Source organism: Pistacia vera, unplaced genomic scaffold (assembly GCF_008641045.1).
Source record: "Pistacia vera cultivar Batoury unplaced genomic scaffold, PisVer_v2 Contig344, whole genome shotgun sequence".
Classification (NCBI taxonomy): Eukaryota; Viridiplantae; Streptophyta; class Magnoliopsida; order Sapindales; family Anacardiaceae; genus Pistacia; species Pistacia vera.
Genome location: NW_022196162.1, coordinates 2,118,879 through 2,135,836, shown reverse-complemented (window position 1 = coordinate 2,135,836; position 16,958 = coordinate 2,118,879). Strand labels below are relative to the sequence as shown.

Here is a 16,958-nt window from a genome sequence, read left to right as displayed (position 1 = left end):
ATTCCATGTCTGGAAACACTTTTAGAAGTCAAAAAAAATCATCTTGCCGTAGACGTAGGGTTTGATATTCTTTGAATAAGGCCAACTCAAACAGCTAAAGTGAAACTTAATGTAGGTTCCATGACAAGTGACATGTTTCGCATCCCCTTGGAGACTTAATTTCTTGAATTCTTCAAGCTAATTCTACATCAAAAACGTATATAAATCCCATGTTCTGAACGTTGTGAGATCCAAGTTAAGAAGAAAAAGATGTGGGCCTGTACTTGTAGCCTGGCTTAATTACAGTAAATTTACCCCCGTTAAAACACATAATATAAAGTGTGATTTTAATAATCAATCTAATTTATCACGGTGATGAGAATTCGATTTTGATTTGTCTTTGAAAATGAAAGTCCACCAAGTTGATCTATCTAAAGAAAACATGTGGATCTAGATGGAAAGTGATTGATCAATTTGACTACCAATTTCTGAATAATGAAGAAGCATAGACCACGCAAAGTACTTTTTTGGAATATTTTTCCTTTGGATACTTTCCACCCTTTATTTCATTGATGTATTTTTTTTTTATTTTTTTGATGTAATTGAATATATATATATATATAGAGAGCACAGGAATTGAACGTGTAAACTTCAAAATTTAATTAAAACTGACTCCTAGAATAAAGGAACAGCTTGAGAACTAAATACAAAGTCAAATAAAATACAATAAAAAATAAGTTGCAACAGCCACGACAAAGTTCTTGTATATTTGCAAAAATATATATGCTATATTTCATAAATGTTTAAAATAAATAAATATTTATCTAAAATTATTTGGGACAATGATTGATTTATGCTTGAGAGTTGTTACCAGCACATAAACTCACTAGCATAGACTTTTCTGTTGAATAAACCAAAATATTTCTAGTTTCTCAAGCCTGTTTAGAGCTTTTTGGCACGAATTTTTTGTATTTCTTGTACTATCATCCTCAGGATTATTTATTTTCTCCTTTTATCTAATTACAACAATGACTACTAAACACTGAATTGAAATCCTAATACATACTACTAAAACGTGAATTAATAATAAGAAATCAAACAGTATTTTTATATAATTACTCCTCTATTAAGTTACAACATTCTTATAGTAATAAATTAGTTTGATCCTATCATTATGATTATAAGAGATTTTACAGTATATAATCAAGTTCACAAGCCATATGTATAAAATTCTAGTGAAATTTATTTTCTCTTAATTTATGTATCTATATCCATATTAATTTTCATGAATCCGTATATGTTGACAGAGTAATTATGATGTACAGTGATTATTTTATTTCTACTTTCACATACCACTGAAAACCTGAGTTCCAACATGTCCCCCTGATTGCATTAATTTTTAATTTCAATCAATTGCAATACACGTGATGACGTGAAGAAAAAACCAGGCAAAGATGTCCCCATAATTGACCTCTCTCCCATATAATAGTGTCATTGTCTTTTATTTGTCTATTGTGAGGTTCATCAGAGAAAATAATGACTCTCCTATTCAGCAAATTAAGCTGCCTTTGCTTTCAAATTACTCTGTAAACTTGAATATGTAGGTGAATCTAGTTTAAATTTGATTTATGCAAGTTTTTGCAGTAGATTTGATAAATATTTTCATTTTGCATGCTTGCATGCTTGCATTCAGCAACAATAGTTTATAAAGGTGAAAATGAACTGCGAGAAATGCAGATAAAAAAGCCATGGAGATTGCTGCTATGGCAGATGGTTAGCTTTAATTACTATTAGGAAAACCTAGGTCCTAATCCAATACTATTTGGATTGAATTTGACTCCACAATCTCAATAATGTATTGCTTTGGTTATCTCTTTTTAAATGATCAGTATGTATATCTACTATTTTCTTATTAATTGTTTAGTGTTTCGGACGACACAATTCCAGGATTCGGATTTCTAGATGATTTTTCTCCTACTTGAACTTGATAGTAAGTAAACCGTTCCTGCTATATGATCACTGGGTTAAACATTAACATGCAGTGCAAATTTGAAGTGTATTTGATGAACATTTGATAATTTCAATCCTCCATATTCCATGCTGAAACTGAAACTTCTTCCAATAAATTATACGCCTTTTGGGGAAATAGTTGCCAATTGAAAACAGGGTCCCCTGTTTCCTCTGTGAGTAATGCTAAATGCATAACCCAACTCACAATTTTCTTTCACAACCCTCGACATGATAGTTCATAATTTTGTCAGTTCGCAAATGGGTCTCGCTGTTTTATGGTCATGTATGTCCATTTGCGAGCTATCCAATACGAGTTCCACGTCAGGGGTTATGAGAGAAGGTTGTAGACTTAACATTACTCTTTCCTCTGTTCCCTTTTAACAAAGGCCTCACAAATTTCTCTCGTTTCCACATCTTTCACTTTAAATCGGTCAACATTTTTAAATTCATTGATTGTGGCTCAATGATGTAATGTTTCACCGACTATTATTTGTATTGACAGAAACATAGTGATGGTTAAAATTTCTACTAAAGAAAAACTAAAGGTTGCGTTTGTTTCATTTTTTTTCCAATCCTAACCTACCAATTCTACCCAAAATACATATTTGTTTAATATTCTCAAAATCAAATCCTATTTTATTCAATTCAAAATAATATTATACATTTGATTTGACAAGTTTTCTTCAACTTTATTATAATTTACCAGTTCTCACTGGTACCGTCTATTGAGAGTTTTTTTGTTGATTATGTTATTGTTTTGGTAAGTTATATCCAATTCACTATGTCGTTCAAGAGAATTAACTACTCTTCTCTTCTCTTGGTATAGTTGTGCACTTTCCGTGGAAGCTTATTGGTAGCTACTTCCATTGAAACTTCATGAAGTATAAGCCGTTTTTGGAACAAGTTCTGCCAACCAAAAACAAGTCCCCTATTTTACCATGTTTCCATGGATTTAGTTGGTTTTTTCTATGAAACTGCATCTACATAAAATAGTTTTGTAGCTAATTAAATCATTGTGAATAGTTCTATGGAGTTTGACAGACATAAACCAAAACTGAGCCTAATAGCATACTTGATCTTTTCTAAGTAAATAATTAAGGACAAATTGTATATAACAAAGCAATAAATACTGTTTTTAAGATTAAATTTTATGTTTAGCCAAGCTAAAAAAAATAATTAATTTTGCTTTTGTTAAATTTTCGGGAAATATTTGATCCACTAATTAAAGTAGCAAACATTCTTGATATATATTACTTTATTTTATTCAATAAAAGCTATGTCATCTCTTTTGTCTTTATCTAACTCGTGGGTCCATTCCAAACGTAAAGGATTTTGACTCATTTTCTTTTATAAATTTCTTATAGTTTATATGTCTTTCATGTGTAGATGTAAGCATTGTGCTCAACCACGTAAATTATTGTCTCGTTTGCATAATTAGTGATTTATTCCACATTTTGCTAATTTTAATATTATAGGTTTCCATAGATTTACAAGGATTTTTTTGGTGTTGAAATAATAATATCCTTAATTTAGAAGGATTTTTTTTTGGTATTGCGTGTCATCTTTTTCATTTGGTTTTTGGTATGTTAAAGACAAACATAATATTAATGTACGTATCTTACGTTTACATCAGTCAATACGATTCTAACCAATGATATTCTTAATGTAGCTTTGTTGACTTAATATTGGGACCCATCTCCACCTTTGCGTTACGGAGGGTGAAGGGTTTAACTGCTACAACTTTTTCACAGTAATATATGTTTAACACTAGCTGTTTACAGCTAAGTTATACGGAGTCAACTAAGTTATCGTCGTTCAATTCTTATCGTGGACTCCCAAAAGCTTTTATTCACACTTCTGTCCAACCCACTGGCTTCGTACACAACAATCAACATTGTATACGCCATCATACATCTTACATTAAGATGGATTGAACAAGAAAAAGGTTTTGAGATATGGCAGAGTTTACAGTGAACTTTGCTAAGAAACCTGGGTTCCTTGCTTCTCCAAGAAACCAAGTTGTTGACAAGTGTAAAGAAAGTCGAAAGCATTAAAGAGAATTGGAGTTCATCAGACCTTTCCTCAGGATGCAGATACAGGGCAGCACCGAAGAAGAAGCAGAAAGCAACGGAGGTGTCGTAATATTTGGGTAAAACAATGTAAGGGAAAGCTTATCACATTGAAGACGTCATAGATGATACATACTTAATGAGGCAAAGCATCATGAACATAGAGACAAAGGTCTCACTGGTTTCCTTCGAAAAATGAGTTGCTTCATCAATGAACTTAAGTGCGTCATGGAATTTCATCTGAGATTAAAGATATCAATCATCACTTGTTGATAACAGAGAAAGCAAACACTAATACTTAAGGCACATAGATCAGGAGATGTTGTACCGCATGACTCTCATTTGGTTCCTTTTTCATCCAAGTGATGAGTTTGTGGGCAGCGATTCTACTAGAGACCAATTGATTGGTTTGTGTGGTAAATGGAAGATCCAACCGTTCAGTGGTTGCAGTTGTAGGCGAAGGAGGACTTGGCAAGACCACTCTTGCGGGATAATTTATAAGAATGATACAGTGAAGAAGCATTTCGATTGCCAAGCTTGGATCACGGTTGGAAAGAATGCACCAAATGGATATACTAAGAAAAACTATACAAGAATTTGAGGGTATAACAGGGTCTACTCAGGAGAGATGGACAAATGGGAGAGAATGATTTGCTCGCCACACTAGAGAGACAATTAAAAGAAGTGTTTACATGGTTGTGTTCGATGATGTGTGGAAAACAGATTTTTGGGATTATAGAGTATGCTTTAATTGAGAACACAAAAGTAGTGATTATGCTCACAGCCAGAAATAAGGGCATGTTGATCTGATTCCTTTTGTTAATGTCCTAGGCTACAACCCTTGTCTCCAGATAAGGCGTTTGAACTTTTTGTAGAAAGCTTTTGTCCTCAAGAATGTGGTCCCCCTCGAGTTGGAGAAATTGTCTTGTGACATCCTTCCTGGAAATGTGGGGTCTACCACTAGCAATTGTTGCCGTAGGCGGTCTTCTCTCAAACAAGAACAGGTTGCTTTTGAATGGAAACAGGTACTTGATGACTTGGGTCAGCACAATTTAGAAGCGATTCTCATCTAAAAGATTGCAACAAAGTTTTATTAGATTATCATGGTCTCCTCACCATCTCAATCTTGTCTCTTGTATTTGGTTTTCTTCCAGAAAGCTACTCAATCATTGTGCAAGATTGATTCGCCTATGGATTGCTGAAGGCTTTGTCCCTCATTCCAACGTCTCACATCGAACAAGTTGCTGAAGAATTCTTGATTGATCTCATTAATAGAAGCTTGGTTCAGTGGTAGAGATGGATTTCTTGGGAAGACCTAGATACTGTCGAGTCCATGATCTGATGTATGAGATTATCCTTAGAAAGACCGAATTTGGGCTTCTCTCATTTTGTGAATAGAGAACCTTAAATCTCTCTAGCATCGGCGCATTTCAATACAAGGAAGCGCTGATAGTGTTCTTGAGAGCATCAAGGACTCAAAGATACTTTCTGTTTCTCTTTTCAATATTGATAGGATGCCTAACTCTTTCATGACGACACTTGTGATTTCAACTTATAAAAGTACTTGATTTTGAAGATAGTCCTATAGAGTATCTTCCTGAAGGAGTGGGAAACCTCTTCATCTGCAATACTTAAGCGTGAAAATACAAAATAATGTACTTCCCAAGTCCATTGGTAAGCTCTCAACTTGGAGACATTGAATTTGAAGCAATCTCACGTGAGTATGCTCCCATTGAAATCAAGAATCTGAAAAATTGCGCTATCTAGCGGCATACGTTTGGGCGAGCTGGTACTTATGAAGAGCATTGAAAATACCCAAGGGATTAGGTCTTTAATTGATCTTCTGAAACTATTTTTTGTGGAAGCTAACACATAGAAAAGTTGGAGTTTGGCTGAAAAATGGAAAGGAAATGATCTTTGTGCATGCATTGCAAATATGGGAAAACTTGAATCTTTGGTTGTACATCGACAAGTAGAGACAGGTTCTTGACATAGAATCCATGGCTTCTCCTTCTCATGGTCTTCAACGCCTCTACTTCAAGGAAATATGAAGACTACCCAAATTGGATTTTTAAACTTATACTTGTTAGAATTGTTTGGATTTGTCAGATAACTGATGTCCCATAAAAGTCCTTCAAGCCCTACCTAACCTATTGGAGCTTAGGCTACACAACCATGCCATGATGAGCAATTACATTTCAAAGAAGGTTGGTTTCCAAAACTAAAAATTTTGTTCCTGTTTGACTTTAAAGGGGTGGAGTTGATGATTATGAGCAAGTGCATGTGTACCTTGAAAACTTACGTATTGGACCATGCCCTCATTGAAAGAGATTCCAATTGGAATTGAGCATCTAAGAAACCTAAGATTCTTTTGTTTATTTCTATGTTGAAAAAAATTTATTATATGATAAAAGATAAGAATGGAAAAAAGTTACTCAACATATACCCGAAGTCCTTGTCACTTTGAAAAGGAGGAAAACTATCTTATCACACTATACTCATCTCTCATCTGTCTTGCCTGTGGATTTTGAGCAATTGATTGCAAAGTGGAGCAAAGTAACGAGTCATCTCATTCGTCACAACAGTGTCCATTTAAATTGTATAAGCCTTAGAGTGATCTTGATTTTATATCTTTTGTCCACTATAAAAGGAAAAATCCTATAATTTTCATGGCAAATGAGCCAATGATTTAGGGTTTGTTTTGACTTTTCACTTATATAAAAGTATAATTTGTAATTTACTTCTAAAATGTGAAATTAATACATACATACATATATATATATATATATATATATATAGCACAAGTCTAACTATCATAATAATGTAATGTAATAAAAAATATTCTATATTTTTTTATTTAAAACATTTTGTTTTAAATAACCTTAGCAATTGATTAAGTTTTGTTGCCGGAATCCAATACCGACAGTCGCGGTTCCGGTCGCCATTTTTTTCTTTTTGTGGCAATATTAGGTAACGATGTTGGTATGAAATAATTCAATTTTAAAGATCTATCTATATCTACAATTATTTTTAGCAATATATTGCAATCAAAACAGTCCCCTATTTTACCCTGTTTCCCTAAACCATACTTGTGTTGGTTAAGTTCATGGAGTTTTGGCCTGGTAGGCTTCTTCTCTCCTGGAAGTTTTACAGGATTTCTGCTAATTGATTTGATACATCATTGCATGGCTCTTTAGGTGAATTCTTTTAGTATCGATTGATTGGGTATGAACAGTTTGTAGAAAGAAACTTTATTAATGAACAAAATTTCATGTTCCAATCAATCTCATGGGCAATTACGCAATCACATTAACATTTCCTCGAGTTAATCATCAATGTACATTGATTACTTCCTTATGCAGTGTTCAAAATATGAAATTCCAGGATAAGATTTATATGGGATGCATGTTCTCTGCTTTACTCCTCTATAACTTTAATTTTTTTTAGATTTTTTTATTCATAGACTAGACTGATTATTATTTTATTTGATAAAAAATTTTAACCTTCACACGTTTAGAGCACGCTGGGTAAATCAATATTCATATATGGAATTGATCTAAAATTAATTGTTCTGACGATAAATTTGGAGCAAGCGTAGCAGCATTCTTAATTTCTTGGTCATTAAACACAATTTTCTTGGTTCTCTGACAATTCAAAGATAGATTTTCTCCTTTATGATGGAGAGGTATCAATAAGTCTATTTTAGAGCAGCAGCTTACTCGTTTTAAAACTCAAGTTGATGGAAATGTATGATTTAAAAATCAGTCAGATGGATTGATCTAAGAATAATGAAAAGCACCAAATTCCGCTTTCACCTTAAAACTTGCTCTTATGTTATACTTAATCTGGTTGCTTTGCACGTGCTTCTGAAGTTCCACCCAAAATTTTGTGGTACATAGACCAAGCTTGATATCATGTGAACTGATGCTAACCTTTGTTCCCCAGGTTGCTGACTGAAAGGCTGCTAACCTGAGTCGAAATCAGCTTGTTGAGAAGTAAAGCTCTATTTCCAGGGACTCAAATCTCGCACCAATTTCTGATTTGGGTTGGAAAATTTGCGAGTCAAAGTGATGGTGCTGAGAGTAGCACTGGGACGTCAAACACAGGGCTTCTTGGTTAACAACCAAGATGATGATCAGAGTTGCGATTCCAAAGAAGATGAGAAGAAGACTGAATATGAGCAAGAACTGCACCAAACCATATAAACAGGTGGGTGCGGCGGGGGCAAGGTGATGAAGTTTGTTGCCTGGTTGATCTTATGATGTCAGAATTTTGTGCAGCTAATTTGGACTATGTTGTTTTGTTATAGATGGCTTTGAGATGACAATTTAAATAAGAAGCTTGAGTGGCCTGCTTTGCGGGTGGTGGCGTAGTGGTGTTGGTTGTGAAAGGGTGGAGGAGGTGGAGCGGGTTAAGTGGTGATGGTGGGGGAGGGAGGTGGAGGGGAAGGGAATTCTTTGAGACTAAAGTGCTTTGGAGAAAACAACTTGTGAGTTAAGTAATGAGAAGAAGGTGGAGAGTAAGGATGGTTTGTTCAAATAATTTGTTAGTGAATAAAGAAAGTGATATGAAAAAAGAAGCTTTTGATTGAGTGGCAGTGGTCAAATGTGTTTTTGAGTTGCAAAAGGAAATGCAAGTGGATGTAAAGTTGGCAGATTACAGATGTTAGTTTAATTTGCTTTTTGGCTTTTGAAATTGTAGAAGTTGCTTAATTACATGTGCTTCTGCAAAAGTCTGAAGTGTTATTGCTGGAGTTATGAATATGGTTATTGTTAAATAGATATATATAGAGAAAATTGTACTACTGAGGCCATAAATGAAGTTGTCAAGGCTCATGAATTACATCAATTAAATAGGCTCTTCTTTCATTCTCTAGTTATCAACTCAATTAGCTAACATTGGAGGAAGAAAGCCTTGTTTAAGCCCAAAATTTCAGTACACAAAGTAACACATGAGCCCAATACAAACAACCTAAGCTAGCTTGCTCCAGCCCGCAAGAACATAATTCCTGGATGGGATCCTCACTTAAAACCTCCTTTCATATGGGTATTTACTTTGAACCCCTGCCAGTAATGACTTACAAAACTAAGAGAGTAAATGCGCTGGTGATTGCCGCTGAGTAGAGGTGGAAAAGCGACCCGACCTGCCTCATGGCGGGTTCACTAAATTTGGCGAGTCAGTCCAAACGCGCCGCCACAAAGGCAGTCGGGTTAGCCCACCCTTTTTGGGCTTTTTTTTTTTTTAATACTTTTTATCTTTAATATTAAAAGTTGTGTTTAAAGTTTAATTTTTTATGTGAAAACTTTTTATAAATTAATATCAACCACATTTTCAATACCAAAATATTGTAATAAAACTAAAAAATTGAAAAATATTTAGCTTTTGAATTTTTTAAATCATAATCAAACCCACCCTAATTTTTTATCAATCAAAGAATTTCCCTTGAATTCTCTCAAAAATCATTTTCATAGATTCAGATTCTATAATATTTTAATGACAACCATTTATTTCCACTCCATAATTATATATTTTAGTTTTAATTGTCATTTGTTACATATGTGATAATTAATTTCATTTGCTTTATTCATTATACAATAATTACTTTTTTTTCCTTTTATGGTAGTTTATTTATTTAAAAAATTTCAGAAGGCAAAGATTTAAGACACTTTTAACTAGTGACGGAGGCAGGAATTTTTTACGTTCCCTGTTTCATGTTGGTTCGTGTCAAAATGTCATTGATTTAAGAGGTTATGTCTCATTAAGCCTGATAACATGTCACATCATAAAAAAAATTTATGAAATGACGATAAATCAGATAAAATGTATAAAAAACATTAAAGGCAACTGCAACACCGCGGGTTTTTAAAAAAACAAAAAAGCAACCTGCCGGGTTTCCATATACAACCCACCCACCCGGTTGCATGCGGGTTGGGTTCAACCCGTCCGCCTTATAGACGGTCCGGTTGAACCCTCTTTATGCGGGCCGGGTTAGGGTTGACCCGCCTACCTAGGCCTATTTGTTCCACCTCTACCGTTGAGGGTCGGGGCTGAGTTATTGATAGAAGCTTGGTTCAAGTTTCAAAAAGAAATCCTTCTAGACAAGTTGGAATTTTGGAGTTCATGATTTGATGTACGAGATCATTCGCCGAAAATGAAGGAATGTGATTTTTGTCATTTCTTTAATGAAAAAGACTTGAGTCACTTTAATAAAACTCGGCGTATTTCAATAGACAAATGCGCAAATGGTGCTTTAGAGAGCAATAAAAATTCAAGATCCGTTCCATTTGTCTTTTCAATGTAGACAATTACTCGAGGCTTTCATGCACTACATTGTTGTTGATTTCAAGCTCTTAAAGATACTTGATTTTGAAAATGCCCCTTTGGATTGTCTTCCATTTGCACTACTTAAGTTTGAAAATACAAAAGTTAAAAAACTCTCCCAAGTCCTAGGCATGCTTCTCAACTTAGAGACTCTTGATTTGAAGTGGACTTTGTGAGTGAGCTCCCGATTGAGGTCAAGAATTTGAAAAAATTGTGTTTTCTAATTGCACATCGCTTGGACAACAAAGGTCCTTACGGAAGTAGAGCAAAATACAAGAAGTTTTTGGGGCTTTAACAAAGTTGCAGCAGCTACGATATGTGCATGCAAACAGTGAAGTCATTGAAGAGCTTAAAAACTGAGGCAGAAAGAAAGTTGGCATTGGGTCGCAGATAGAGATGTGAAGGATTTGTTTGCTACTGTCCAGAATATAGAAACCTTGAAGATTTGAGTTTATTAGCGTTTACAAGTGAGAAGGAGCCTCTTGATACACAATCCTTGGCTTCTCCTCCTTTATGTCTTCAGAGATTTCATTTGGGAGGGATGTTTATGAAATTCCACAAGTTTGGATTTGTAAACTTCAAAATCTAATCAGATTAGAATTGAATAATTTGGTTGAATGTACCAATGATTTCATGACAATCCTTCAAGCTCTGCCTCATATCTCCTCTGATTCTCGAGGTGCATGATTGTGATGAACAATTGCATTCAAAGAAGGCTGGTTTCCAAGCTTCATACTTTTACTCTACAACTTCAAAGGTTGAAATGCATGATGATAGAGAAAGGTGCAATGCCTAGTCTTATGACCTGGTGATTGGACCATGCCCATGTTGAAGGAGATTCCAACTGGAATCGAGCAGCTCAATAACCTAAGGAGACTTGTATTTGAAATGATATTGAAGGAGTTTATTGCATGATAAAAATGAGAACTGGAGAATGCACTAAACACATTCCACAAGTACATGTCAGCTATAAGCAAACAAATAGGGGAAAATACTTTTTACACTAGTAAATATCTGTCATCTTTTCGGCAGAAGATTTTGAGAAGCTTATTGAACAAATTGAGGCAGAGTTACGAGCACCCCATCATAGGATCAACAGTCAGTCTCCTAAACAGTAAGCTTTTGGATATTTGTTTCTCTCACATAAATGTTCTTTACAGCAAAGATTATATTTATTTTTTTTTTTTTACTAATTTAATAGTGGATTAATTCTAATCGGCTAGTAATTGTATTACATCAATATATCTGAATTTTTTTTTAAATAAATACACAAGTCTAATTATCATAATAAAATATTCTTATATTTTATTTTATTTAAATTACACTTAATTAATTGATAAGTTTCGGCTACGGGAATCTGTGTACCCGCAACCACAAGTCCGTCACAGAATTTATTTGACGATATAGGTAACATATTGGTATTAAATAATTTAATTTTAACGATCTACCTGTATATGCAATTAATGTTAGCAATATGTGCAACGTTTGGCCACATCTAAAGAAGAAAGTTTGGATGGCCACACTTTCTCAGTCAAATCCGCCAAACGCAATCATTTTTCCATTTAAAATTATATAGACAAATAGATCATTTAGAGATGATCATTTAATATCAATTTTGTTACCCTACATGCCGAAAAAGTCAACTGCCCGCTGCCCACAAACCAATTATCAGTTTTTTTTTTTTTTTTTACTTATTCTATGAATTAATTTAGCTGATTGGTGTAAATGGCCGCACTTTCTCGGTCAGTCCTGCCAAGCACATTATTCTTCCAGTTTAAATTATAAGCAGATAGATCGTTTAGAGACGATCATTTTAATATCAATTTCGTTACCCTAGCATGTCGAAAAAGTCTGCGGTTACCGTAAACTGCCTGTTGCCGCCAGAACAAATTATCAATTTTTTTTTTTTACTTTTTTTTTTTAACTTATTCTATGAATTAATTTAGTTGACTAATGAAATCTTCTATTGTCATGAACAGATGAAGTAGTGCTGATGAATCCATATTTTCCATTGATCACCTAGGATGACTATGGCTTTTTCTTGTAATAAAGGTTCAGTATTGCTTGTAATCATGTGGTGTAGTTTCGCCAATAATGTGTAGTATTTGCTTGTTATCAGCATGCATATCTAATTCAGTTTTCTTCTTGTAATTTCCATGTTGTAGGGCAGGGATTTTTCTTAAACTTTCTGTGTAATATCAACTTTGAAATGTGTTGTTGTTGTTACTGTTATGGTCATCGTTGTTGTCTGCCTGTAAAAAACATCTTCCCTGTTTTCCACTTTTTTCAATGGATTTCGGAAAATTGGAGAACACATTAGCATATCTGGCTTTTTCTAGGAGAACAATAAGGAAAAATAATACATTACAGAGTGAACTGATATTGTTCTTAATGTTAAATTTAAAGTTAAACTCACCTAAGAAATACTGTTTAAAAGGTTAAATTTGGCCGTCTAGATCAATCCTAGTGCACCTAAGCTCATTGTATGACAGCCTAAGAGCCCTACGCATAAGCTCATTGTATAACAGTGTAAGAGTCTCTCAACATAGCTCTGTATAACAGTGTAGATCTCTCAAATTTATCCCATCCTATCTTTCATTATATCATTCAATAATGTTACCAGACTTATGCATCTAAATCCATATACATTTTCATTGACAACTGGCAACACAAAATTAGGTGCCCTGTTTTGCCCTGTTTCCATGGAACATTATCACTAATCATCAATTAAAAAAAAAAAATAAAAAATAAAAATTAAGTTTCCTAGTACTCGAAGAAGCATTTTGATTGCCATGCTTGTATCACAGTTGGGAAAGAATACTTGAAGAAAGATCTACCATGACAATTATACTGAACTTTCGTTCACAGGGTCCGCTCTAATGGGAACAAACAAAATGGAAGAAGAATCAGATCATGACTCTGAGAGAGCACTTGTAGGACAAGCGTTACATGATTGTGTTCGATGAAGTGTGGAAAACTGAATTTTGGAGAGATGTAGAGCATGCTTTACTTAAAACACAAAAACAATAGTGTAATCCTAACTACTCGGAATAAGGCCATTGCTGATTCCGTATGATTCTCATTTTTCATATCTACATGCTTGAGCCTTTACCTTCAGAGAAAGCATAGGAACTTTTTTTCAGAAAGATATTGGCTCTGACGGCAGTACATCTACTGTTACGGTCATGGTGGTTGTATTTATAAATTTTCTACTCTGTTTGTTTAAAATAAACTTGAGTACTAGATAAGGATACTATAGCTTTCTTAATTGCCAATAAGCTTCAGTTGAAAGGCTTTAAGAGACACCAGCTTTGCGTATAAAAAAGAGGTCCTCTGTTTTACCCTGTTTGCATGGAATATAAAAAGACTTGCTTCACATTGTCTTAATTGTCTATGCATTCCTCAACTTTCTTCTCAAATAACCAAGATGCCAGAATTGCGCAATGAAGAAGACAATAAAAATGTGATCAATTTATAGTAATCTGTTAGTAATGTGTGAAATAATTTATGATCAATTTCTTATGTCCTGACTGTCGCGCTAATTCTCTATTCCTCGCTTTATTTATCCTTTAAAATGTTATAGAGAAGAAGAATGCCAAAGAGGAAGAATCTACCTACCAGTTGCCTCCTCCACCACCCTCACCATCTTCGTCGCCGGGCTGGAAATCCAGTTCCACATCATCAGTTTCGGTGATGCGCCATTTGATTAAACGTTATTAACCAATTAAATAACTTAAAGTAATATCTCTGTTTTCAGGGCCTCATTCCCAACTTATAGTACTTCAAGCCCTGCCTAATTATTGCTCTTGATCTCAAGAATTGAAAGTGATGAGCAGTTCCATTTCAGGAAGGTTGGTTTCCAAAACTCGAAGAACTGCCATCTCTACAACTACAAAGAATTGAAATTGATTAGGTCCCCTATTACCCTATTCGCACAAATATGGAAGACCTTCCACACCATTATCGTAATTGTCCATGCATTCCTGAACTTCCTTTAAACCCATCTGACATGTTGTCTACTCTTACAAATATGACGATCAGATATTACTATTTCTTTAAACCCTATTAAGGATATGAAGCATTGGCTTTGAAGGTTTCTGACAACACATCGTATATATCTTTCTTCAGGTCAGAATCAACATATTGCTTGGACAATACAGTGATGAGGAATCAGGTAACTTTGTGGATGAGGAATCATGAACAACTTTAACAAGCTGTTGATGATGGGAATCAGTAACTTTGTGGAATACTGCAACCATTCTTTACTTAAGTTTTAAGGATCAGAAGTATGATGTCTCTCACATAACAATATTCTTCAATCAAACTGGATATAGTTTATGGCTGAGTAATTTTATAAAAGGATACAAACTATGGAAGGGTTTAATGTAATGAAAGAAGGAGAGAGAAAATTAAGCTATAGCGTGCTCACCAAATCTACTGGTGGGGAGGGAGTTTCTCTTTTGCAGCATGCTTGGCCAAAGCTTTGGCTCTGCTGCCAATATGATTGCCACTTCTCTCGACTCCAAGGTAAAAGAACCAGAGAGCCTGTTAATTTTAATTGCTTATAAATGTTAATGTTGGACTTATTGATTCTAAAACCTTTGTATCATTTGATCCTGGAATTACTAGAAATGTTAACAAAGAAATATTCGAGTGCAAACTCAAACTTGATAGAGCGGAGAAGCGTGGATGTACATTGTGCATGGGATTAGATGCCAACCATGAGCCATCACCCTCTGTTTTGTGGCAAATCATTCGATCGAATTGTCTTTAATTTTTCCTCATGCAGGTTTCTTTTTCAGGGAACATGATCTCACAAAATTGGGTAAGTTAGCAATTATCTAAAAACCAGCTTCAACATTTTATTTGGAGGATCGACCAGGTAAATTTATTAAGTCATGGATAATAATGGACATTCCTTTTTTTTTAAGGATGCATCAAACCCTGGTGAGAGGCTTTCTAAGCAGTGCAAGGAACATGCTGAAGGAAAAAGGGGAAGTTCATGTAACCCATAAAATCGCTGATCCATTTGATAGGTGGGAGATAGAGAAATTAGCAGCGGAAGTAGGGCTGTCTTTGGTTGAAAAAGCATGGTTTTACAAATCAGATTATCCAGGTTATGAAAATAAGAGAGGCTCTGGGCAAAAATTCAATAAGGGCTTTCCTGTTGGTTTATGCATGACATTCAAATTTGCTAAGGCATCAGAAAATGAGCAATAATAAAAGTTGAAGCTCGGCTGACCAAGGCCAGCTCCCAAGTTCAGATTGTCTTTTACTTGAGCTACAAGTTCTGTATATAAATAATTAATAAGTTTCCAAGTAGTATCCTGACTGTTAATGATTATGTTCTACAGTATTTCTGTTCAAATTTTAATATTAGTTTATGATCTTATTATTTAATCATTTGCTTCATTATTTCAGATTATTTATTCGAGGAATGATAAAATATTAAAATCTCCTATCCTATGTAATCAATTTATAGAAAAAAATAAAGAGATATGTACTACGAATCCTCTGTTGGCATCATACCTTTTGATTTGAACAACTTTAACAAGCTTTTGATGGTGGGAATCAGATTGGCTGTGGTGGATACAGAACTTTCTAATGTTTCTGCAAATCGCGATAAATGTTCCATTTATTTCTCTCTGTTACTCCAAAATGCATAGTTGTGCTGCAGGGAAATTCATTTGAATGTCGAGTTAATAGTTCTTCCACCAAGAATTAATAATTTTGCAATTACCCATTAAGTATTTTAGTTGTTGTTTTTCCGGATACTTCATTGTCAACTCTATTTCCTTCATATGCTAAGTACATAATTTTGTCAGGTTAACGGACAGTTTGGTGAAAGAAGTGAAGATAATCCTTGACTTATCCATATAGGGTTAATGCCATTACATTAAATTAGAAAGTGTATTGCAATGAGAGCTTTAATGGTGGTTTATGCATGACATTCAAATTTGCTGAGGCATGAGAAATTTTGTATTAATGCATATCTGCATAGTACTGCCATCGCCCCATCGAATATTATGGAGTGGTTTGTGAGTAGTACCCAAATAATAACTGTCCAATCCTGTGAAATTTGCTTGTATTATCTGAAAAATCTTCTTGTTTGAACATCAATCTTTAACTTGCAATATTGTCTAATTCGGTTCAAGAGTTCATATATCAGGATCCTCGTGATCCAAGTGCACTTACCAAATCAAACATGTGATTGGAGAACTTAGTCATGGACTTCGCTTTGTTTAATATACAATGCAAATACTCAATTGTTACAAGTAAGGGTGAAATCGAGTCGAGTTAATTGAACTCGACTCAAGCGTTATAGTACCAAATTTAAGTTCAAGTTTAAGCCTAATCGAGCCTGAGAAATCGAATTCAAATTCGAATTCGGTACCTGAAATTGGAATTCAAGTTTGAATTCAAATTCGTATAATCGAGTTTTAGTTGAGTTTTATTCAAGTTCCATTATTAGAGTTTGAGAATATGAACTTCAATCGAATTCGGACATTTGAGCTTTAATCAAGTTCAAGTTCGAGTTCTAGAGTGATCAAACTCAACTTGACTATATCGAGCTGAGTT

The 16,958-nt window shown here is 34.4% G+C and overlaps 1 long non-coding RNA gene across 1 annotated transcript in view; it reads left to right on the top strand.

Moving 5' to 3' along the window:
* The window catches only part of LOC116138787, a 28,486-nt gene extending 12,707 nt beyond the window's left edge, over positions 1-15,779 (top strand). Inside the window, exon 2 of the long non-coding RNA XR_004129350.1 lies at positions 15,311-15,779. This is a non-coding gene — a long non-coding RNA (uncharacterized LOC116138787). The remainder of the gene's footprint in view (positions 1-15,310) is intronic.
* The last annotated feature ends 1,179 nt before the right edge of the window (positions 15,780-16,958 follow it).